The 25880-nt window shown below is 34.1% G+C and overlaps 1 protein-coding gene across 1 annotated transcript in view; it reads left to right on the top strand.

Moving 5' to 3' along the window:
- LOC131972265 (vitamin D3 receptor A) overlaps positions 1–25880 on the top strand; it is a 148711-nt gene that overhangs the window by 59620 nt on the left and 63211 nt on the right. The window contains exon 2 of the mRNA XM_059334070.1: positions 2193–2312. The gene's annotated coding sequence lies outside the window, so the exon portion shown is untranslated. The remainder of the gene's footprint in view (positions 1–2192; positions 2313–25880) is intronic.

The following is a 25880-nucleotide window of genomic DNA, read 5'->3' as shown; positions in this document are numbered from 1 at the left end:
TTGTTGTTTTATTTGGATCCTCATTAGCTGCAGCACAACTGCAGCTATTCTTCCTGGGGTCCCACATATAATATAAAAAACATACAACTTAACCTCCTGTGACCCTGCATCCTCACATGTGGACATTTCATTTTAGTTTTTCTGGACCTTATACTTAATTCTGCTCAACTATAACATGTTGTCCTCAGTAGTACACACTCCAGAAAAAGACACAATACATCAATCAGTGTAAAAATCAGTTAGCAGCATCTTGCTTATTTGTGCTTAATAATGTTTGTAGTTTGATATTGAGAACGATTATACTTTTACTATCGTTCTTCCAAAGAGAGGGTATAAATGTAAGGAAATGAAAAGTTTTATACACTGGTGAATTAATTGTGATATATAGTAAAAGTAACCCTTTTAAAAAAAAAAAAAAAAAAAACTACTTCCTGTGCAAAGACAATGCTTAGTTTTTGTACTCATCAGGTCCTACAAATCCCAAATATCTAGGAGAAACGAACAATACATACCAAATGAATGCTTGGGTCTCAGGAGGTTAAATTAAAACAAACTTAAAGAGTTAACAATGGGAATAGTGAAGCAAAAAAAAACAAAAGAAAAACTGAAATAAAACCAAGAATATAAATGATAGCAAAGCTTCAAAATCAGGATCTTTTACATAGTAGTTAATATACCTTACTAACATATTATTCTATGTTTTTAATAGTAAATTAATAGTATTAATTTCCATATATATCCATTTAGGAGATTTTATTTAATCTTTTCATCTTTCATTTAATATCCATTACTTAAAGCTATAGATATTATATATAATTTAATAATATATAGCTGTGTTTATTACGTAGTAGTTAATATTCTTTACTGAACCATATCATTCTATATTTTTAATGGATTTAATTAATTTATAACAATTTCATAATGAGTAAATAGATCCATTTAAGAGATGTTTTTTCAATAATAATTTAAAGTTAATGTTTGGGGAGTCATGGCTCTGTATGTTGCAGTTCTTTTACTGAAGTTTGTCTTTATTATTATTATTATTATTATTATTAATAATAAGAATGAGAGGAAACTGGAATGAGAAGACTGAAAACATGTTTGTGTGTTTTGTGTCAACATGTGTGTAAATGAATGTGTGTTTTCATGGATTGTCTGTCTCGAGGTTTGACACCATCTGTATCCAGCGCTGCTAATGCTAACGCTAACGCTAACACGTGGGAATGATACACTAAAGAATTCACCTTTCCTGCGTTCAGAGAGCACGAAGGCAGCAGAGAACTAGAGTTACATAGCAGCAGCTGATCCTGTCCTGTTGGCTGTTAGCGGTTCCTCAGCACAGCGCTAAGCTCTTCACTCAGGAAAGAACCGTGTTGGATTTCCCTCCAAAGTCCAACTAAAGAATGGAAAAATTAACGGATCTCTCTGCTGCTAATACCAAAGGCAATCTGAAACTAGCAAATAATGCTGCACAGAGATGGGATTGTTTTGATTTCTAGAACACAGAGATTATTTTTCTTAGACCGGAGACGAGATTGCTTCCTTTCTGTGGTTCTTAACCCTCTGTGGTACCATCAGTGGTCGACCGATACGGGTTCTTTAAGGCCAGTACCGATTATGTGCTGCTGATTTTTTTTGAAGCCGATATTGCCTTTTCTCCCTCCATTAACATGATACAAATGTAAATGGAAAATAGACACAAAATGACAAAATAAAGACACAAAATGACCAAGTGTCACCAGTGTCTTTTTTTGTCATTTTGTGTCATTTTTGGGACGTTTTTTTTGTCATGTTGTGGTCAATTTGAGTCCTTTTTTGCTTAATTTTATGTAATTTTTTGGTAATTTTGTGTCTTTTTTTGGTAATTTTGTGTCTTTTTTGGGCCGTTTTGTGTCTTTTTTTGGTCATGTTGTGGTCAATTTGAGTCCTTTTTTGCTTAATTTTATGTAATTTTTTGGTCATTTTTGGTAATTTTGTGTCTTTTTTGGCTTTTTGTTTCAAAGTTCACCATTGAATCAGAGGACCATCAGTTTATATTTTTTAAACTCTTTAAATTTGGCACAATCATCCACTAGGAATCAAGCATGGACTGATTCTATTTTAGAGTTCAAAGGTCGAGGTCACAACACAATCTGTTATTTGCCTCAGGAATGAATAATTCTGATACATTTTCCTTTTCCAATGTTTTGCAGGATAATATGAAGTGATGACATGAGGGTTGCTCCATCATCCATCGTTGATGGCTGACAGTCATCCAGCAGCGAGTCCAGCATCGTGATTATAAAGTGCCCACCAGTCCACATCAACAGCAGGTCAGCTCTCCTTTTATTTGCATGGAAACAAAAGTAACAACTGTTAATGTATCAATGGTGCAATGATTGATTTTGCAAGTGAAACTGATGGTGAATAGTTGGGCTGTTACTTTTCCCCCAAATCAAGTTAAAATGAATGCAAGTTAAGGACTAATTTGCACTGTACACTGTAAAAAAAAAAAGTGTCGATTTTACGGTGAAAAACTGCTAAACCACGACAGTAAAATACGTAAAATGATAAATGAGTTAAATCAGTTTCAGTTACAATGAAACACTGTAAATGTATATATTAGCCAAAACAGTATTTTTTTTTTTTTTACAGTTTTTTTAAAAATACTCCACTGTAAAATACTCTGGCACCATGTGTGTAACAAAAATATACTATAGTAATAATATAAGTATTTTTACAAAAAATAAATGCAAAAATTACAGGGATGTCTTGTGTGTGTATATATATATATATACATATATATATATATAAAATAATAATATAAAAAATGTACAGTTTTCTCACTGTTAAATGTACTGAACACCATATCTCTAACAAAAATATACTGTAATATTTAATGGTAAAATCTTTAATTTATGCAGCATTTATAAAGTATTTTCTTGTCAATTAAATAGCAGAACAGCGTTTCTTTTGTTGGGAAAACTTTTTTTTAATGGTAAAATATGGAATAAAATGGCTTAAATCTTAAATGTGAAGTCAACAGTGGTAATATATTTTTACCGTAATATTAGAAAAAGTTGCACCATATTTATTACGGTAAAGTTCTGGCAACCACAGCTACTGGTTTTTTACCGTAAAAACAACAGTTGTTTTCTTTTTTTACAGTGTACGAACTCACTCATTTCTAGAAAATAAACATCACAGTTGCTCAGATTGTTTATTAGATTATTTGTCGTGTGTGTATTTGCATCCTGTAGCAGGTTTTGTGCTCCAGTGATTTGATCATTGTGTGTTACTTGTCTATGATGGTGCTACTCTGTCATTCTGGTCATTATTAAACAACACAACACAAGAACAGAAGAAGAGATTGTGATCATATTTCATTTGGTCGGATATCGAACTGTTGACACTAATCTCAGGTTTCTGCCCTGAAACAGGTGATTGTGCAGCTCTTTTGTGCTCCTTGGTTGAAGATGTGTGTGAATAATCAGATTTTAAGAGTTAGATATTTGCATCAACATCCACATTTGAAGCATTGTTTACTGTCATGTTTGGGATTAGGATTACTTTATTAATCCCACAGTGGGCCTCTGCATTTAACCATAACCCTCCATAACGTTTTTTATTCATTTATACAGACTAAAAAAATCATTTTGTGTCTTTTATGTGTCATTTTCTGTATTTTTTGGTAATTCTGTGTCTTTTTTAAATAATTTTGTGTCTTTTTTAATAATTTTGTGTCTCTTTTGGTAATTCTGTGTCGTTTTTTGGTAATTATCTTTTTTTTTTAAATAAATTTGTCTTTCATGGTAGTTCTGTCTTTTTTGTAATTTTGTGGGGTTTTTTGGTCATTTTGTGTCTTCTTTTAGTAATTTTGTGTTTTTTTTGTGGTCATTTTGTGTTTTTTTGGGTCATTTTGTGTCTATTTTTAGTCATTTTGTGTCTTTTTAAGTCATTTTGTGTCTTTTTAGTCATTTTGTGTCTTTTTTAAATAATTTTGAGTCTTTTTTGGTAATTCTGTCTTTTTTGTAATTTTGTGGGGTTTATTGGTCATTTTGTGTCGTTTTTTGGTAATTATCTTTTTTAAAAAAAATAATTTTGTGTCTTTTTTGGTTATTCTGTGTCGTTTTTTGGTAATTATCTTTTTTTTTAAAATAATTTTGTGTCTTTCTTGGTAATTCTGTCTTTTTTTGTAATTTTGTGGGGGTTTTTTGGTCATTTTGTGTCTTTTTTTTGTTGTAATTTTGTGTCTTTTTTAGGTCATTTTGTGTCTTTTTTTAGTCATTTTGTGTCTTTTCTGGTCATTTTGTGTCTTTTTTTTTTTTGGTCATTTTGTGTCTTTTTTTTTGGTCATCTTGATACTGCCTCCAGCGACCCCCAGGTAATTTGAGTTTGAGAGCCCTGCTGTAGAATAACAGTAGGCATGATATACTCATGCTTTGTCATAGTAGTTTGATTTGTTCCTGCTCTACACTGCTGTCTAACACAAGTTAACCTTTCAGAATTTAGTTTCTATATTTTTTTCCCCCTTAGCCCTAAGAAGAGACGGTTTATGTAATGTGCTGAAAGCCTTCGTCTGTCTGAGCGGAGCAATGTCAGATATTTTAGGTATGCCACACAAACCTCAGCTAATGGTGCAATAATCATTAGAGATTACTGAAAGGAAACTATTTTCTGATATTTCCGATGCTTAAAAGATTGCCTCTGTCCCAGTTAAAGGGAGAGAAAGTCCCCTCTGAGGCTGTCTGGCCACATTAAGCACCTTACATTTCAATGAGCTAATATGTTAGTTTTGGCCTGATGCCTCTTTTTCTGTAACATGGAGATTTTGGCAGGGGGCAAAGAAGGCCTCGCTTTTTTTCCCCCTTTCTCTCTTTTGCTTGTTTTGGGTTTGCAGTGAGGTGATGAAATCACCGGGACTCTCGATTTGTGGACTTTGTGATAAGTTTGGTCTGTAAATGTTGTTTGATTTGACAAAACCGTAGTCTGTGTATGGAAAATGGTCACTTAATATCCATGGCTCAAAATTGAAAAATACAGATGATTTCATCCTCTCAAACATGAGCACTTTGGAAATAAATGCGTTAAAAATGAAGCATTTAGATAGAAATTCTTAGGTGTCAGCTTTTCTTTAATAAAACTTTATATTTCACATGCTTATCTCACTCTCTCTGTCAAAAGCCACTTTAATGTATAATGTATAATACATTCTATTTTCTTAAGGAAAAACAAAAAGCAACACACATGCAACTTAAGAAAACACATGCAAATACACAAAACACAAGCAAACTGAGAAAAAAACATCTTCATCAATTTGACAACGACAAAGAGCAACATTTAGAAAACGCTGCAAAGACCACAACACAACAGAAGTGTTTCCAGAGGACACTTAAAAGTGATGCACACCTCTGGACATGCTAACTTTAGCCGGCGATCGATAGCATGCTAGCGCTAGGAATGAGCTGCCTTTGCACATCAGACAAGCCTCCTCACTGTCCATTTTTAAAACTCCTCTTAAAACCTATTTTTATTCCTTGGCTTTTAACCACGCATGAGACTCTGCTCTTGTTTTTAGTGTTTTATGGTTCGCTTTTATTAATTGTTTTTTAAAAAGCAATCAATGTATTTATTTTAGTGTTTATTCCTGTTTTATTTATTTTATTGTCCCTTGTTCTGTTTGTTTATGTACAGCACTTTGTTGCAGCTGTGGTTGTTTTAAAATGCTTTGCAAATAAAGTTGAGTTGAGTAAAGTTGAGTTAGCCTGCGGTCGATAGCATGCTAGTGTTAGCTGGCAATTGATAGCATTCTAGCGTTAGCAGCTGTTCATTGCGTGTTAACTTTAGCCGGCGATCAATAGCGTGTTAGCGTTAGCGGGCTAGCAAGACCAAGACTAAGTCGGTGCCGTTTTGTTTAACTGCAATGTGATTGATACGGGCTAGCGGGCTAACGCTATATATCACGTTATAACATGAAATTATCATTGTCATGAAATAAGGTGATAATTTTACATTATAGTGGGAAATTACCGTTATCTTGAAAAAACGTGAAAATATCACATGCATGTCCAGACGTGTGCATCACTTTTAAGTGTCCTCTGGAAACACTTCTGTTGTGTTGTGGTCTTTGCAGCATTTTCTAAATGCTGCTCTCTGCACTGTTTTCTTAAGTTGCAGTTACTTTGAGCCTTTCTTTAACTGAATCACTGGCTTTGTAAAAATGATGCAGTGTACATCAATTTAATGCACAGTAGTCAGTAGTCATAATACAATATTTTAGATATATACATTTCCGTTGAATCATGCTATCTATATATATAGTGAATTTGTGTAATGTGGGACACTTTTTGCAATTTTGACTTTGTTATATTTTTCTAAATTTAAAAATATTTTATGTAATTTCAGTCACATGACAGCCATGGTAGACCAATAGCAAAGGTTTTGATGACTATATTTACTCTAAGCAGGAAATAAACCAGCCAAACCTGTCCCACATTACCAGAATCCACCCTACTGCATTTTTTTATTCAATAATAATAATATAATTACTGCTTAAGCACTTCTGGTTAGATGCCATTTGCATTTCGTTGCTTTGTACTTGTGACATGTGCAATGACAACAAAGTTAAATCTGAATCTGAATCTATCATACTTAACCACAAGCTGAGTAAATCACTGCATCGTCATGAAATCATACCATAATTCACCGGAGCAGGCTATGTCCAAATATCACCATTATATGTGAAACTGCTAATATTCTCCTAAAGACCCTGTCAAATGAGATGGTTGGACTTTGAAGACCACACGTTACTGAAGCCAGAATAAACTAGAGGGCTTGTTGAATTATTCAAACCCTGTTTCTTCTTCTTCAGTAGAGGAAGATGCAGCAGAGCGTTGTGAAGGAATGTGTCCATTAGCATCAGTGGTTTATATAATATATTCAGAGGTTTAACTCTCTATTATGTCACTCTCCACAGTACGCCCTTTTATCTCCACTATGTCTTAATTTAAAATGACTTATCTTGGCATGGACCTCCTCAGGTTGTTTGAGGCTTAGGAGATTCACCTGGAGTTCATCAGTTCTGTAGCATTCCAGCGTCATGTGGCTAGCACCGTTAGCTTTAGCCCATTTCGCTAACCTAAACCTACACGAGTCACCAGACCTGTCATCCTCCGAGTTACTCAGGTTTCTGCTCTGAAGTGAACTTGAACTTGTTCAACTTAGTCTTATGTTTCCTCACATGTTGTCATGCTATCCATGTTGTTGTTTGTTGGTTGTTTGTGGGTGTCAGATTGATCTGTGGTTAGCGTGACAGTTGGCGACCAATTCTTTGCCTTTGGCGGCCATCACAATAGTTTTTAGTTTCAGGGCATTATACAGAAATAAAAAGCATATTTATGAATATTATATCCATTTCTACACTGTAAAAATGTCCCGTTGTTTTTACAGAAAAAAACTGGCAGCTCGGGCAGAATATTTCCGTAAAAAATACAGTATAAATGTAAACATCTTTACAGAACAACTTGTACATTTCACATCCTAAAACTGTAATAAAAAAAACAAAAACATTTTAAAGTTGTAGATTATACCGTCAGCTTCAAGCCAGAGACTCCTTCGAAAGTAAGAACTTGCTACTTTGGGATTTGTCAGAAAAGACACAAAATGACCCAAAAAAGAATCAAATTGACCACAAAATGACACAAAATGATCAAAAAAGACACAAAATTATCAAAAAAAAGACACAAAATGACCACAAAATGTTAAAAAAAGACACAAAATGATCAAAAAAAGACACAAAATGACCAAAAAATGTAATAAAATTAAGCAAAAAAGGACTCAAATTGACCACAAAATGGCCCAAAAAAGGACACAAAATGACCAAAAAAGACGCAAATTGGCCACAAAATGGCCCAAAAAAGAAACAAAATGACCAAAAAAGACGCAGATTGAGCACAAAATGATCAAAAAAGACACTCAATGACCAAAAAAGACAATAAAATGACCAAAAAAAACATTAAATGACCTCAAACACATGAACACTTTAACACAGTGGAGACAGAGCTGTCTTCTAAAATGATTTGTCGACCCCCAGAAATCATCTCGCGACCCAAATTGGGGCCGGGACCCCCAGGTTGAGAACCGCTCTAGTAGGCATAATGTTGTTTGTGTCCAGTGTAGATCAAAGGAAAAGATGAGTCTGCCCTTTTATTCCCAATCATTCTAAGCTGGCATTTATTTCTGGTTCTATAATTGTGTTGTGTTTCTGCCAAGATGCTGCAGCGTTCAGCTCATTTATCTCTCAGTTTAAATCAGTAAACGCTACTTCAAAGAGCTCCGTCTGCATCAAGACGCTGAATTGAGCCATTGTGTTGATGTCTCACACATTTTTCTAATTTTACATTCTTGGAAAATTGACCAAATTATGGGTTGTAAAATGTAGCTGCCAGTCTTATTGAACTTTTATAACCTTTTTTATCACGTTCTCTTGATTTAATAACATCATACAGTGGAGTGGTTCATTCTACCAGAGGTTATTCTCTGAGTTCAGGGACTCCTTCTCTCTTCTGTTTTCATTTATTTACTTCACTCTCAACCATACTCGGTTCCTTTCTCTCTACTCCTGTTTTTGTGCTTTTTATTTTATTTTGAAAACCCTCTGCTTTTCAGATCTTTTTTTATTGAATTTACATCTTTATCTTCATAAGGTCTAAAATGCAGTTAAATACATTTTTTTTTTAAATGACAAAAAATGACCACAAAAAGACACAGGTTGACCAAAAACGACACAAAATGACCAAATAAGACGCAAATTGGCCACAAAATGATCAAAAAAGACACTAAATGACCAGAAAACACAATAAAATGACCAAAAAGACACAAAATGATCAAAAAAAGACACAAAATGACCACAAAAAGACACAAAATAACTAAAAAATTACATAAAATGAAGTAAAAAAGGACTCAAATTGACCACAAAATGACAAAAAATACCAATGACCAAGACAATAAAATGACCAAAAAAATAAACAAAATGTCCAAAAAAGGAAACAAAATGATCAAAAAAAGACACAAAATGACCAAAAAAAGACACAAAATGACCAAAAAAGCCATTACATTCTTGGAAAATTGACCAAATTATGGGTTGTAAAATGTAGCTGCCAGTCTTATTGAACTTTTATAACCTTTTTTATCACGTTCTCTTGATTTAATAACATCATACAGTGGAGTGGTTCATTCTACCAGAGGTTATTCTCTGAGTTCAGGGACTCCTTCTCTCTTCTCTTTTCTTTTATTTACTTCACTCTCAACCCTAGTTGGTTCCTTTCTCTCTACTCCGGTTTGTGTGCTTTTTTTTTATTTTGAAAACCCTCCGCTTTTCAGATCTGTTTTTATTGAATTGACGTCTTTATCTTTACTTTTTTTTCTTGCTCTTTGCCTTCTGAACCCAAAGCAGTTACAGGACTTTTTGGTTTTGCTCCTATCATATTTTTCATAACTGTTTCCACAATGCAGTTAAAGCACTATTATTTATTTTTCAAAATAAAATGGAATCTATTAGGGCTGGGCGATATGGACCAAAAGTCATATCCTGATATATTTAGGCTGAATATTGATATATGATATATATCCCGATATTTTTTATCAAAAAGTGAGAACAAAGGGCAGCGTTTATATATAAAAGAAAAAAAAATAGAACTATGTCGATATATGTGATATGGTCTCACATAAAAAATAAAAAAAATGACACAAAATTATCAAAAAAGAAAAAAATGACCAAAAAATGACATAAAATTAAGCAATAAAGAACTCACAAAATGACAAAAAATTGCCCAAAAAAGAAACAAAATGACCAAAAAAGACGCAAATTGGCCACAAAATTATCAAAAATACCATTAAATGACCAAAAAGACTAAAACACATTAACACATGAACACTTCACAAAAAACTCCACACAAAAAAAAAAAAAAAAAAAAAAAAATATATATATATATATATATATATATATATATATATTATATCGATATATCGCCCAGCCATAGAATCTATACTTGCAATATTTGTCCATGTGCCCACCTTTATTTCCTTCATTTTATTTTTGATACAAACATAAAGAACCTGCTTTTATCCAACAACAGAACAAGGATGGATGAAATGAAAAAAAATTGTGCCCAGTCCGTTCTCTCCGTGAGATATTGTTTTGGGAGTGTTATTTATTTACTACTTTTAAACTATTTATGTTTTTACAACTCCTACTTCTCCTCTCTTGTCCTCTTTCTGTCTGCTGTGTAAACAGCCTGCAGCTCTGTCAAAACAAAACTAAAACCTCTGAATATTTGTTATGTCACTGTTTGTCTCAACAGTGTCATTCATGGCTTCCCTGAGTGCAGAATTTAATGTTTTTTATACACTAATTATAAAATTATAAAACGAATTCAGAGGACCTTTAGTCATTACTAATATATATATATTGTTGTGAAATAGAAAATCAATTCTGAGGATACTGACTTTTTACTTTAATTGTTATTTTATTGAGTTCGGATGACACACAAATAATGTCTATTGATTCAATACACTATAATGACTTGTGTCAGTTTACATGTTTTAGTTTTTGTTGAGCCAATGTTTTATTTATTAGAGTACACTGCAAAAAAAGAAAAGTTGGGTTAACTCAAAATTTCAAGGCAACAAACTTCGATAAAATTTTAAGTTGGACAATTAAACAAAATATTTTAAGTTTTGCTTTTGAGTGCTGTCAGCTGTATTCTAAAGTTTTGGCTTTTCCAGAAGTTTCCACGTCCAATTTAATGCATTAACCCTTTTTAGCAAAGGTATATAAAAAAAAAAAAAACCCTCGAAGTGTATTAACACGATTTGACTATTTTTTTTGCAGAGATTTTTCTAATTTAGCTTTGTGCATTTAGCATTTGTAATGCAAACTTTTGCGTTTACTGTTTTTTTTTTTTTTTTTTATAATTTCGTGTTTTTATGTGTGTTTTTTGTAATTTTTTGTGTTTTGTGTATTTTTATGATGTTTATTGTGTGTTTTGAGTGTGTTTGTATGTGTTTTTTTGTAATTTTGTGTGTGTTTTTGGATTGTTTTTCATGTTTTATGTGTGTTTTTTGTCTTTTTTTTGTGTGTTAAAAATGTTGATCCAGTAAGTCAAAATGACAATAATAATCAGGTCATATAGGTGAGGTTGTCTTGAAAACAATGATAGCAACATTGCATGGTAAAGATTTTTAAGTGGTTTATACAGTCAGAATGAAAAGGAGTAAAAAAACGACGAAATAGCCCCAAACTCCAAAGGCTGAATGCTTAGACTTCTAAGGATTAAATCACTGTTTTAGGCCAAAAAATACAAGTTGGCTTTTTTGCAGTGTGTAGGACCTGATTTCTGTCTTCCCCTTCTTTCCACTCTGTCCTCATGTCGTGATGCTTTGTGCTATATTTGTGGAGTTTGCCCCGCTGACCCCAATTATCATGTTAACCATTAACTTTAAGGTTTCACCTCGTTGGCCCTTTGCCCCCGAGTCCTCCTCGCCAAGTCAGAGCTGTCAGAGCTGCACTCGTTTTTTCTGCTGCATCAAATATGCACGCTCCTGTCAGTTGAGAGAGAAAAAGAGAAATAAAAGGAAGTTATTGGTGTCTGGAGGAGGCGTGGGAGGAAGGAGTGGAGGTGTAGAGGAAGAGGAGAGGCGTGGGAGCATCAATGAACCTCCGAGTCAGAGGAGCAGCCAGAGAATCACAGCAGAGGAAGGAAGTGGAGGAGAGAGGCTGCAGCAGGAGTTATAAGGAGTTATAAGGAGTTATAGCAGCGGGCCCGGGGAGGTTTGATCTGGAGGAGTGTCCCCAGTACGCTACCGTGTTTGGCTGCTGCTGACAACATGGAGGAAGAGATCTCATAGCAGTGAAAGGTCGGTGGAAGCTGCCAAAAGGCTCAAACATGTGTCTTATTATTTCCTTTATATCAGACGTTATTATATTTATTTATTCCTGCCAGGTCTGTTTTAGGCTTTCCACCAAAAGTTTAATCACAGTCAGTGTCAGTGTGTTCCAAATGTGTGAATATCACATTCATTATAGACCAGGGGTTTCAAACTGGCGGCCCGCGGGCCAATTGTGGCCCTCGTGACGATATTTTGTGGCCCCCACCTTGATATGAAAGTTTAATGTGAGTTTTATATGAATGTCACTTTACTGTATTGTGTGTGGAAGGTCCCTTTAATTACTTTTTTGGTAATTTTGTGTCTTTTTTTTGGTAATTTTGTGTCATTTTGTAAATAATTTTGTGTCATTTTTTTTTTTTTAGTAATTTTGTGTTTCTTTTTTGGTAATTTTGTGTCTTTTTTTTATTTTGTGTCTTTTTTTGGTCATTTTGTGTCTTTTTTGGTCATTTTGTGTCTTTTTTAAAATAATTTTGTCTTTTTTTGGTAATTTTGTTTCTTTTTTAAGTAATTTTGTGTCTTTCTTTAATTAATTGTGTGTCTTTTTTTGTAACTTTGTGTCCTTTTTGGTAATTTTGTGTCTTTTTTGGTAATTTTCTGTCTTTTTTAATAATTTTGTGTCTTTTTTGGTAATTTTCTGTCTTTAAATATTTTTGTGTCGTTTTTTTAGTAATTTTGTGTCTTTTTTGGTAATTCTGTGTCTTTAAAAAAAAATAATTTTGTGTCTTTTTTTTTTTTAGTAATTTTGTGTCTTTTTTTGGTCATTTTGATACTGCCTTCAGCGGCCCCCAGGTAATTTGAGTTTGAGGCCCCTGGTCTAGAGGAGCTCAGAATAAACCGAACAGGCCAAATGAAAAGTGAAAAGAATTTTTTTCTCTTTGCTTGTTGTTTTGTTTTTAATAAAGGAGTCGTAAACGTGTGCTTAATGAGTAATCTATGAGTCATGACAGGATATGCCAGCAAATGTTGTGTGCTTTAATGGCTCTGGTCTATTATGATGGCTTTGTTTAGCCATAAAATCAGCATGAATTTTGAAGGAACAAACACTAATTCACCAAAACCAAACCAGACCAGACAAAGAAAACGGACGTGGTTAGAAACTTTTACTTTGTTAAACTCTGTCAGCAGTCTGAGGACTCTGGGACGGATCCTTTAGTTGTCACTTAGTGCTACAAAATAAGGTACATTTTTGAATTAATCTATTGATAAAGAAAGCACTACAGCTGGCCGATATGGCCTTTATGAGACTGATGCCAATACTGGAAAATTCATTGATTACCATTATGGTGGCTGGTATAATATTTTTTTTGGAGCTGGAATGAAAATTGACCTTTTTTTATGTGATTTATATGATTTTCCACCACCCGGAGCTACTTTACATAACATTGTTATACATTATTAAACATCATACAAACAATGAATTACATCGTCTGCAAATTCTATACATAAAAACTGAGAAAATAAAGATTAAATAGGTATATACAGTCATGGGAAAAATGATTAGACCAGCCTTTTTCTTCAATTTCTTGTTCATTTTAGTGCCTGGTACAACTAAAGGTACATTTGTTTGGACAATATAATGATAACAACAAAAATAGCTGATAAGAGTTTAATCTAAGAGCTGATATCTAAACAATTAAAATAGTTTTCTTGATAATAACCAAAATCATTCTCTTATAGCTTTTATATATAAATATATGTGATATGGTCTAATTACATATCACATTTAAATATATATCAATATATCTTTTATATTGATATATCGCCCAGCCCTATGCACAGATATACATTTACTGATTTTTTTAATGTATTTATCACTAAAATAATACATTGTGCACCAGCAGCTTTTATTAGACATTTAAATTTTTTTAAATAATAATAGTAAAAAATATATTTTATTTTAAATGAACAGGGATTACAGTTGAAGTGTATACCTTTTTAAATCCAGCAACAAATTGGTAAAAAAAAAAAAAAAAATGAAACAGGATTTAAAATTCCAGTGGAGAACAAATAAATATTTTTCTGAATTAAATATATTTATATGAGAAAAGAATAACAAACATTACAAAAGAAATAAATATGACAAACCCTAGTAAGGGCAGCATTTATATATATATAAGGAAATAAAAAAAAAAGTGGAATTATATCGATATATGCACATAAAAAAAAAATCAATATATTTTTTATAGCGATATATCGCCCAGCCCTACTGCATAGTATGTACATTTTGTGTCTACAAATAATGCATGTATACATAATAGATTATCAGACTTCTCAACATGAATGCATTGTGGCTTTTCAAAGTGTCCAATGCCAAACTGAGAGACATTAAAGTTAAAATAATGATTTTATGATTGGAAGAGTGACGTTATGTTACTGCTGAGAGGAGACAGATTTAGTGCCATTGAGTCCACTTCAGTGTGAACAATCTGCAGATAATGGCAGAATGAACAGTATGCAGTACATAACGACTGATTGATGTAGTATTTGGTTCTCTTCTATGTGATTTAAACACTCTTAGTCCACAGCTCTGTAGGTGGAAGACTGACCCTCCAAATCATTTCCTGTTTGGACTTTATTCTGTAAACAGCCATGTAAATGTACTCAATAAGTCATTGAGATTGATAACTGTTAATGGAGTTAATAAAACAATAAATCAAATCATTAATGTGCATGCAAATTATGAGCTACAACTGATTTATGACTGAGATCAAATGGTGATATACAGTAGGGAGTACATATTGTATTGTTCATGATTATACCGGTATAATTTTTTTATGGGTAAAAACAAAATGCATTTCATGATATTGGCAACATTCCTACTTTTTGCCGTAGTGGCGTAAGGGTTTCCATTAATGACCGAGACCAGGGGTCTCAAACTCAAATTATCTGGGGGCTGCTGGAGGAAGTATCAAAATGACAATTACTAAAAAAGCACACAAAATGACCAAAAAATGACACAAAATTACAAAAAAAAGACACAAAATTATTACAAAAAGACAAAATTATTACAAAAAGACACAAAATTACCAAAAAAAGACAAAATGACCCAAAAAAGGACACAAAATGACCAAAAAATGACACAGAATTACAAAACAAACACAAAATTATTACAAAAAGACACAAATTTACAAGGAAAAAAGGTTGCAGATTTACGAGAAAAAAGTAGAAAAAAAACAACTTTTTTCTCCCAGATTCTCCACTTTAAATCTCATAAATCTGCACATTTTTTTCTCGTAGATTTGCCACTTTAATCTTGTAAACTTTTTTCTCAAAATATTATTTTCGTATGTTTTTTTTTTACACATTCTGGCAGTATGTAATATCCTCCAATATTCTCTAGGGTTGAAATTTGCAAGTATTTCAATGAGTGCCCTGGTGAATCTGGGAGAAAAAGTTGCTTTTTTCCCACTTCTCGTAAATCTGCGACTTTTTTCGCACAGATTTGCCACTTTAAATCTCTTAAATCTGCAACTTTTTTTCTTGTAGATTTGCCACTTTAATCTAGTATATTTGCAACTTTTTTCTCGAAATATTACCTGAAGTTACCAAATATAGTTCTTTGCCTGATAAAGGGTTAAATATCATTTAATATCGTCTTTTAGGACCATGTCGCCCAGCCCTAATATGCAGCTATTACTGTGCAGATCTGTGTGTTTATCCTGCTGCTGAGATTCTGTAACAAGAAACAAGCGTTTCTCTTCTCATTTCAGCATCCTTTAGTGTAATTAGAGGTGTAGTAGGCGGAGTACATACTGTACATTACTCTGTGTGGTTTGTTATTTGGTCGTCCCTCCTGAAAAGATGAATGCAGACGTCCAGGGGTTTCTCTCCGGAGAGACGAGACCACACAGGAACTCTGTGTGCTGACTGATTCTCTGGCTCAGAGCTCCGGCTGCTTCCTCCTCTCGTCTGAATGAGGCTGCCACTGCTGCGTCTTTTCCCCTCGCTTGTAAACGAGTCGGAGCAGGAAACAGGGAAATCTTCTAATTTCTCTTAATGTTGTCAGAACACATTTAGCGTGGAGTTGAGTGCGTGCCCAGAGGTGTCACACTGATCCATTAAAAGGTCTGCTGTGGCTGCAGATTTTTGTTCAAACCAAACAGGAGAACACAGGAGATATTTCATGTTTATCTGTTAAAGTAAAGGTTTTTAACTCTTTGATGCACAACATATTGACACCCGTTCTAATGCACAACATGGCACAAAAATCACCCGCATATCCTTTGATATCAACTTATTTTATGATTGAATATTCCAAGTATTCTTTAAATATCTTGTTTTGATGACAACAGATCATTATTTCCATTTTGCCTCTCATACTTTATGAAGAAAAAAACATTTCTGTATTATAATAAAACTAACTACATGGCTAAGTAGCTTGCTAAGCTAACTACACAGCCAAGAAGTTAGCTAAGTACCAGTAGTTAGCTTAGCCATCTACTGAGCTAACTACTTAGCCAAGAAGTTAGCTAAGTAGTTAGCTTAGCCATCTACTGAGCTAACTACTTAGCCAAGAAGTTAGCTACGTATTTAGCTTAGCAAGCTAGTTAGCTAAAAAATGGATATGGGTCATTTTTTTCCCATGTTGTGCATTAGAGTTGTGACACAAAAAAGGATTTTATTAAAAATGAATAAAGTTTCTGTATTATTACATAGCTAACTACTTGGCTTAGTAGCTTGCTAAGCTAACTACTTAGCCAAGAAGTTGGCTACATATTTAGCTTAGCAAGCTACTTAGCTAAAAATGGATATGGGTCATTTTTGACCCATGTTGTACAGTAGAAGAGTAGTGACACAAAAGGGGATTTTATTAAAAATTAATAAAGGAAAACATAAAATTAGGATGTATGATGATCAAAAACAAACTAATTATGGAAAACCTGGAATACACAATAATGAAAATAATTTATTGCAAAGATATAGTATTAATGTGTTTTTTTAAATCCGGTTCAAAATCTTAAAAATCAGACTGGAATTTTTTCTATTGAATCTGATCTGATCTTTGAATATTCTTTCAAGAAAAGCCCCACCGTTTTAACAACAAAAATAGCTGATAAGAGTTTAATCTAAGAGCTGATATCTAGACATTTTCCATGTTTTTTTTTTTATTATAACCAAAATCATTATCAAGAAAACCATGTTAAATGTCTAGATATCAGCTCTTAAATTAAACAAATGAACCTTTAGTTGTACCAGGCATTAAAATGAACAAGAACCTGAAGAAAACAAAGGTGGTCTAATCATTTTTTCCATGACGTTCCATCAATCAGCTGGTGTCCTTTTGGCCTGATTCACTGTTTCTAGGTCAGACATCGACAGGAATGTATTGATCAGACATCAGCTCATCTGTCTGCATGTAGAGAGATTTTTTTTTTTTACATCTCTCATAATTTAAGAATACAGATAATATAAACAGAGCGGGCTGTCAGCTTACTCTAATACATTCTGGCGGCCTGCAATTAATTACAGTTGTTAGATTTAATCCAACTGTACATTTATTTGAAAAGATGAATCCCCGTTTTGTGGTCTTTTGCGGGTTAATCTAACAATAACACAGTAATAAAAACAGGTTAAAACACGAACCTGAAACATTTTTCAGTAAGTGATTCATTCAATAGATAGTAAGATAAGATAATATCAGATTAGATAAGAAAAGATACACTAAATGGGAGGAATGACATTTTGTGTAAGCTCTTATTATTTGAAATTTACTAAGAAAATTTAGAATTAGTTTACACAGTTTAGGGCAATTGTGCATTATTGTCCCCAAGAACCCCATTTAGATTTATATTATTTAATATTATGTAGGCTTACTTTGATCATTTAAGCAATTCTAGGTAATAAAAACTGGTTACAAACATGAATCTGAAACATATTTAGGTTATAATTCATGCATAAGATATGATAGATAGATAGATATCTTCTCCAATATCTAAAATACAAACATGACACACATAAAAACACACAACGCACTTTGTAGTGAAGCTGAAACCCTTTAGGTATTTTTGGTCAATTTGTGTCTTTTTCGGTCATTTTTACATGTATTTTTGGTCAATTTGTGTCTATTTTGATAATTTTGTGTCATTTTTGCATCTATTTTTGGTAGTTTTGTGTCTTTTTTGGCCATTTTTACATGTGTTTTTGGTCAATTTGTGTCTATTTTGATAATTTTGTGTCATTTTTGGTCATTTTTGCATCTATTTTTGGTAGTTTTGTGTCTTTTTCGGTCATTTTACATGTATTTTTGGTCAATTTGTTTCTATTTTGATAATTTTGTGTAATTTTTGGTCATTTTTTGCATCTATTTTTGGTTGTTTTGTGTCTTTTTTGGTCATTTTTACACATATATCACTTGAAGGCCCACACAGTTTGTCATTTTCATCCCTTTATTCTCTCTTCTTGCCTCATTGTTTTCTTCTACGAGCATTTTTCAACCATCTTTGCTTCTCGTTTCCTCCACCAGCCTTTTTTCCCTTCGTGCCTCTTTTTCTTTCCTTTTACCCCTCCGCTCCGTCTCTCTCTCTCTCTCTCTCTCTCTCTCTCCTTTCATTCCTCAGTTCCCGCCTTATTTTTTTTCATTACTTCATTCCTTTCTTTACAAGCTCCTCTCTGTCTCTCCCTCTCGTCCTGTCGCTCCACCCTCTCCCGTCTCCTTGTCCTGCTGCCAGCAGCCCGACGGCCTGTTGGTTTTCATCCTCTGCCTAGAAAACAAGGTCTAAAGTTCAAAGCTGCTGTTGTGGATTGGCGGCAGGAGAGGGAACACAGAAGGAGGCCGGGCCGGGTCGAAACCCATTTCAGTGTCCTCTTAAACGGATGGAATTTTAATCTAATCAGACTCCGCATTTCAGTTTCACTAGACGCAATCACCTGTGAATTAGAGGAATAAAACGGAGATGGATTACTCATATTTTCTCCAGTTTTATGACAGAAACGATCGCTGTGCAAGAAGCCTTTGGACCAAGTAAAATGGTCAAATTAGAGCCAAAAGTGGAAACTCTTGATGGGGAAAATAAAATGTTTGTATGTTTCTGCACTGGCGTGTATTTAACCCTTTGATGCACAACATGGGGCTAAAGCAGGGGTTCCCAAAGTGTGGTGCGTGGACCCATGGGGGTGCATGAGCTGCTGCTAGGGGGTCCGCAAGATGAAAAATGTAATGGCGGTCTGATTATTACACAATTACATTTTTTCCCTCCGACACAATAAAGACGTGTAAATAAACATTTCTTTTGTAAAATGTAAAATCAAAAACTGTAATATTAGTTCATTAATAAATGCAGGCTTTTAAATATTTTTTTTGTCATTATTTTAAATTAATTTTTTAATCTATTTTGGTTATTTTTGCATCTATTTTTGGTTGTTTGGTCATTTTTACATGTATTTTTGGTCAATTTGTGTCTATTTTGGTAATTTTGTGTCATTTTTGGTCATTTTTGCATCTGTTTTTGTTCTAACAACACTTTTAAAGTTAAACTAAAAATAAGACAAACATAGTTACACATATACTCAAATTGTTAATTTAGTGCATCACTTTTTGTATCACTACGCTTCTAATGCACAAGGTCATTTTTGACCCATGTGTGTAAACTTGATGTAATAATACAAAAACTATTTTTCTTCATAAAGTATGAAAGGAAAAATGGATATAATGATCTGTTGTAATAAAAAAAAGATATTCAAACACACATCCAGCATGAAATAACATGGGGAATGAATGTGGGTCATTTTTGCCCCATGTTGTGCATTAGAAGGTGTTTATATGTTGTCATCAAAGGGTTAAGACACTTGTCCTCTGATTGTAATGTGCTGCACAAAGCTGCACAATGACTATGCCAGGAGAGGAGAAAGTGAAGGTGATGTTCAAGGGAAGCAGAGAACACAAATCAAATCTGTTTTGACATGTTTTTTTGGCCTAAAGCCTCAAACGGGGACTCTTGTGAGACGCCATAAATATAACTGTTCTCCTCTGTGTGTGTGTGTGTGTGTGTGTGCTGTTTTTCTTGGGCGTTTTAATCTGATTAGTAAGGAAAATATATGTTGCTGGGCTTCATATTCCCACGTCCTGCTTATATAGTTCTTACTGTCCACCCACAGGGCTCATCATGCATGTGAGAGATTTAATGTCATTAACTTATTATTCATTTGCACAGCTGGGTAGCTGAGTGTAGATGTAAAAATGACTGAAAAAGACACAAAATGACCAAAAATAGATGTAACAATAACCGAAAACACACAAATTGTCCAAAAATAGATGTAAAAATAACCGATAAAAGACACAAGATGACGAAAAATAGATGTAAAAATAACCAAAAAGACACAAATTGTCCAAAAATAGATGTAAAAATAACCGAAAAAGACACAAATTGTCCAAAAATAGATGTAACAATAACAGAAAAAGACAAAAATTTACCAAAAATAGATGTAAAAATAACTGAAGACACAAATTGACCAAAAATAGATGTTAAAATAACCGAAAAGATACAAAATGACCAAAAATATATGTAAAAATAACTGAAAAAGACACAAATTGACCAAAAAAAGATGTTAAAAATAACCGAAAAAGACACAAAATGACCAAAAATAGATGTAAAATAACATAAGATAAAATACAGTCCTGGAAAAAAATTATTAGACCACCCTTGTTTTCTTCACTTTATTGTTCATCTTAATGCCTGGTTCAACTAAAGCTACATTTGTTTGGACGAATTTAATGGTAACAACAAAAATAGTTGTGTGCATGTGAGAGATTTAATGTCATGAACATATTATTCATTTGCACAGCTGGGTTGTTCCTGGCTGTTCCCATGGTGGAGGCAGTGTGTGTTTGAGGCCAGAGGTGTGTGTTAATGGTGCAGGTGGAGGCACACACACACACACACACACACACACACACACACACACACACACACACACAGAGCCAGGGTGGCCACCTGTATTTATCCCGCTCAGCTTCCTTCAGCTGTTATTACAGCCTGTATCAAACACAACCCTCCTATTTGTAGCAGCAGACAGACAATTAGCAGCATCTTCAGCACTTTCCCTGCTGCTGAGGAGGCGTGTGTGTGTGTGTGTGTGTGTGTGTGTGTGTATGTGTGTGTGTGTGTGAAAGGAGATAAAAACCGGTTGTGGTTTTGTTGTTGTGTGTTGGAGAAAAATGAAAGATCAGCAGCTTTAACGCTTTGATGCATAACACGAGTCTCATCCAATCCCTTCATGTTATCTAATGCTGCTGTGTGTTTCTGTGCTCTATCTTTTGATATCAACTTATTTTATGATTAAATATTCCAAGTATTCTTTAAATATCTTCAGTGGCGGTCCTACACAGGGGCCTCCAGGGGCCACTGCCCCTGTGAAGAAGCCCGTGGCCCCTGTTGTGGCCCCTGTGTTAATAATAAAATGATCAATTTATAACGATCAATGACAGAATACTTCTTACCTATTTTTTTTGTTCAAACAATATCTCATTGTACACAAAAGGAACCCCGTATGTGTACATTACATAATAGTTTAATTTTGCAATAAAAGCTCGTGTATATATAAAAAGATCATTCTGACTATACTGCACTTTCAAAATAAAATAAAAAGCATTGTGCACAAAAATGAGAAATGTCATTGTTTCAATCAGTGTATTTGTGTCTACAAATATAATTAAATGAGATTTTTAAATGAGCTAAAATAAAGGTTTTGAATGCTTAAATATCTATATATAATATATGTAAAACACTGTCAGAATATTTTCAATCATCTGGACATTTTTTGTAGCATGTACACCTTTTCTAGAACCAACTATATGACTTTTTGGATACATTTTCTCTTTTTTTGTTATTTTTATTTTGAGTACATCAGGAAAAAACATAAAAACATCTCTTTGGTTTTATATATTTCATTTTAGATTAAAAAAACCCAACTAAAGTCTATTTCTAAGGTTTAGTTTCACTGCAGATTGTTGTATCAACCACTTAATTGTGAGTCTGTGTATGTGCGTGTGTCAGGGGGTGCGCCACGTACCGACCAATCACATCACTCCCTCTGTGTAGCAGACTCAGCCAGCCAATCAGGACGCACCATTAGTGTCTTTGAAACAGACTCAGCACGCAGCACACACACACACACACACACACACACACATGCAGGCTGAGAGGCGGCTTGCTGTTAATGTCCTCCGGCTCGTTTGTGGATGTTCAGGCATCAGTTTAAATCTTCGCTCTTTCTTCTGTCTGCTCCATGTTTCATGTCTCCTATTGTACCGTAGTGAAGCTCAGTGGAGCCCTGAGATACCAGCATCCATCTTCAGCCTGGGTAGGGCTGGGCGATATAGACCAGAAGTCATATCCCGATATATTTAGGCTGAATATCAATATATATACTGATATTTTTAACGCAAAGTGAGAGCAAATGTTCAGTCAAAGCCAAGTATGACATGTCACAAGTAGTTTTATTGAAACTGTTTATTAAAAAAAGACACAAAATTACAAAAGAATACACAGCGTTACCAAAAAAGACACAAAATGACTTAAAAAAGAAACAAAATGACAAAAAAAGACACAAAATGACCAAATAAGATACAAAATGACAGAAAAAAAACTAAATTATTTAAAAAGAAACAAAATTACAAAAAAGACACAGAATTACCAAAAAAGACAATTATTTAAAAAAAGACACAAAATGACCCAAAAAAAGATACAAAATGACCCAAAAAAAGATACAAAATGACATTAAAAAAAAACCCAGCGGCCCCCAGGTAATTTGAGTTTGAGACCCCTGCTCTAAACTGTATCTTCTTACTGAAGATACTTATTTAGCCTTCCGTTATTGCTCTACATGTGTTAGACAAAATAATAGATTTTTTTTAAACTAACAATAAAAAATACTTTATTTATCCCTGAGGGGAAATTCAGTTAGTCTGGTAGAATATCTTGAAGAATGAGAGAGAGAAATAAATCAGAGAGATTTTGTGAGCATACCTCTTTTTGGGGTCATTTTGTGTCTTTTTAAAGTAATTTAGTGTTTTTTCAGTCATTTTGTGTCTTTTTTTAGTAATTTTGTGTCTTTTGTTGGTCATTTTGTGTCTTTTTTAGTCATTTTGTGTCTTTTTTTGTCATTTTGTGTCTTTTTTTAAGTCATTTTGTGTCTTTTTTTGGTAATTTTGAGCCTTTTGTTGGTCATTTTGTGTCTTTCTTTAGTAATTTTGTGTCTTTTTTTGGTAATTTTGAGTCTTTTTTTGTCATTCTGTGTCTTTTTAAAGTAATTTAGTGTTTTTTCAGTCATTTTGTATCTTTTGTTGGTCATTTTGTGTCTTTTTTTAGTAATTGTGTGTCTTTTTTTTGTAAAAAGAGAGAAAGAAATCAGAGATTGTGTGAGCATACCTGTGGACCTGTTTTAATCTCTCCATCACCCACTGTTGGTAAGAACTCAGAAAAAAAAAAGCTCTGAGGTCTGGACCCGGCGTAGGTTGTTTGGGTTCACATGCCACTACTCCTCTGAGATTTCTTAACTTACCTTTGATGAGGTTTTTCTGCAGGAACAGGGATTAAAAACCTGCAAAACGAGCCTTTTCAATTAAACAGATTCAAACAGAATTCACTCAGATCAGTAAACAAGTCAAGAGTCTCAGTGTAACATCATCGTAGGGAAACATAAGGAGCGTTTGGAGGGATTTCTCAGTGTGTGTGTGTGTGTGTGTGTGTGTGTGTGTTAAGCTGTGGCTGGCTGCAGCTTTGTTGTATTGTAGTGCACCCCGCTTTATGGCGGTTAGCTGTGAGTGAGGCCCACTGTGAGGCAGCTGGTGGTAAAAGTAGGCCATGCGCCCTGTTGTGCCGCCTATAGAGTGAACCCCTCTATAAGCACGGATTCCATTTCCTATGGTATCCTCCTATACTGAGCCTATACAGCTCGCTGGGCTGGACCGGCTCACTGCTGGCCTTTTGTGCAGGGAGAGGGAGAGGAACACGGCTTTTTGTAGGAAATGTTGAAAAATGTTCAGCTCCTCAGCCTGACAGTCTCATTCACTGCTGCTGTTCTACATGTAACAGCTGTGTGATAGATGGAAATGTGAATGAACAGGAAATGGATTAGATTTAATTACTATAAGACTCACATCAGGACACAATAGCAGTGTGTGGTCTTCTTTAATTCATTAGCACTAGTGCAGTGCCCGTAGGAAGTATATGTATTCATATAGTGGGAGATTAAGTAGATTTTTCAATTATGGCCAGATGAGGTTGTGTGTGAAAGTGGGATGTACAATGAGGTGTAATACTCTATATGCGTAGTGTTAATATACAAAGTGTATATTGGGTAATACACGGATGTACATTGAGATATAAAGAGACAGAAATAGTTATTTTAAGAAAAAGAAAGTTAATCATTCAACATGGTTAGACATATATACAGACACAGATATAGGAGGGAATAAGTTTACATGCAGCACAAACAGATGGATGTGAATAATGTGAGTAAGGGTTATTAGGTGTGTTAATGTGGAATGTGTAGATTGATTGATTACTATTGTGTTTCATATATTGTGGCTATGCAGACCACAACAACGTCTGCAACTCCATAAAACACTTACTTTTCATAAGGTACCACACCATCCAGCACATACACATTGAACATTGATATTCGCTGGAAACTATTAGAATATTATTGGAAAATGATATTTAGTCTAAAATACACAAATCTTTGAATAGAGTTGTTAAACACTTTTAAATACGTTCATAACAAAATCAATTTATAAATGTTTATTCACTGAAAACAAAATATAAAAGCTGAAAGAAGACATTATTAAGGCCACGGGGCAATCGCAACAAGCACTGGACTGATTTGGGCACCCAAACTGCCCAAAATTTTGCATTGAAGTGAATGGGACGGCCGGAAAAAAAAACCGAGGGAAAAAGAACAATAATCGGAGATTTTTAAACGTATATTTCTCTGGCATAATTTGACCTAGAGACTCCATTTAAACTTCAAACGGTAGACACAAGTCTTGTGTATCGGTGTATTAATCCACGTTTCGATAGGTCATATAGTTTTTTACCAATCCCTGTTCAATGACCATGATCATTTTTGATGATGATCGACCAACACGCACCAACAGCCTCATTGGCTCCCATATTAAAAATGTGGGAAGATTTCTGAAAAAGGGAGATGTAACAGTTTTTTTAGATTGCTCTAACAAATCTATTTTTTAATTTTTCTTTAAAAAAAACATATGTAGACGTTCAGGAAGAACTCAGGACGCTCAAAGTGAAGTCGGATCAATGATAGGTATTATGGTTTTGCCAAAAATGCTTTCTGTTCGAGGCCAGAAATTCTGTCCACCTCTGTTATGGAACATTGGCAGTTGGTGTCAGTTAATTCTGTTGATTGCCTTTGATCTTTGATGTGATTACAGTTACAGATACACACACACTCCTCCAGATACGCATGCTTCAAATACATGCACGCACGCACGCACGCACACACACACACACACACACACACACACACACACACACACACACACACATTTTGAGGTTAAAGGTCATAGGTTGCTGTATAAAGAAATACTTGAAAAGGAATGCTTGTTGTAGGTGTGCTCCTTGTATATTATATAGTATCATAACATTACTAGTGTTACTTGTTATAAATCTCTGAAGAATCTCATCATAGTGTACACACACCGGCAGTAGCCCCCATGGCCCTTTCAGAATTTCCCCAGAGGAAATTATCTAGTTAAAAGTTACTGCACTCTGTTTGTACATTACTATTAGAACCTTTTACAGCAAAACCAGAGTGCAGGAAGTACATTTTTGGGGTCAAAGGTCAAATAAAGCATCATGATTTTTGAGCATAAATATTACATCATCAATACATGTAGAAATAAGTGTCATATCACTTACCTACCTCTAAAACATTTGTTAAAAAACTTTAAAGCATTTTTTCTCAGCTTTACTCTTTGCGTAGTTACTGCA

Source organism: Centropristis striata, chromosome 5, assembly GCF_030273125.1.
Source record: "Centropristis striata isolate RG_2023a ecotype Rhode Island chromosome 5, C.striata_1.0, whole genome shotgun sequence".
Lineage (NCBI taxonomy): Eukaryota > Metazoa > Chordata > Actinopteri > Perciformes > Serranidae > Centropristis > Centropristis striata.
Note: the sequence above shows the minus strand (reverse complement) of the source record. Positions and strands in the feature narration are given on the sequence as shown.